A 780-nucleotide genomic window follows, 5' to 3' on the forward strand; every position below is an offset into this window, starting at 1 on the left:
TAGCACAGGAGCCCTTACTGCCACCTCAATGGGTGGAGGTAAGGGCTTCCCCTCCCCCCCCGAAATGGCCGCGCGGTAAGTGCTTTACTTGCCGCCCGGCCATTTCCTGCAGGAAAGCGAGATGTTCCCTTTTACCAGCTGCGGTAAAAAGGAGCCTCGGCGCACCTGTAAAATACACGCCGACACCAGCGCTGGCCCCCTTTTGCCGCAGCTTGGTAAAAGGGGCCCACAATTAGGGGATATTTTAGTCTTATTCTTAGGGCAAATCATGGTAAAGGGATCAGTAACAATGTTATTGTAAGTGTGAGGCACTGGTATGAGATACACATTACTACTTAACATTTCTAATGCACTACTAGGGTTACGCAGCACTGTACAATTTAACATAGAGGGACGGTCCCTGCTCAAAGAGCTTACAATCTAAGAGACAAGTGAACGGTCAGTCCGATAGGGGCGGTCAAATTGGGGCAGTCTGGATTTACTGAACGGTAAGAGTTAGGTGCCGAATGCAGCATTGAAGAGGTGGGTTTTAAGCAAAGACTTGAAGATGGGCAGGGCGGGGGCTTGGCGTAAGGGCTCAGGAAGGTTGTTCCAAGCATAGGGTGAGGCGAGGCAGAATGAGCGGAGCCTGGAGTTGGCGGTGGTGGAGAAGGGTACAGAGAGGAGGGATTTGTCCTGTGAACAGAGGTTACGGGCGGGAACATAAGGGGAGATGAGGGTAGAAAGGTAGTGAGGGGCAGCAGACTGAGTGCATTTGTAGGTAAGAGGGAGAAGCTTGAA

The sequence above is a fragment of the Microcaecilia unicolor genome, chromosome 4 (assembly GCF_901765095.1).
Source record: "Microcaecilia unicolor chromosome 4, aMicUni1.1, whole genome shotgun sequence".
Lineage (NCBI taxonomy): Eukaryota > Metazoa > Chordata > Amphibia > Gymnophiona > Siphonopidae > Microcaecilia > Microcaecilia unicolor.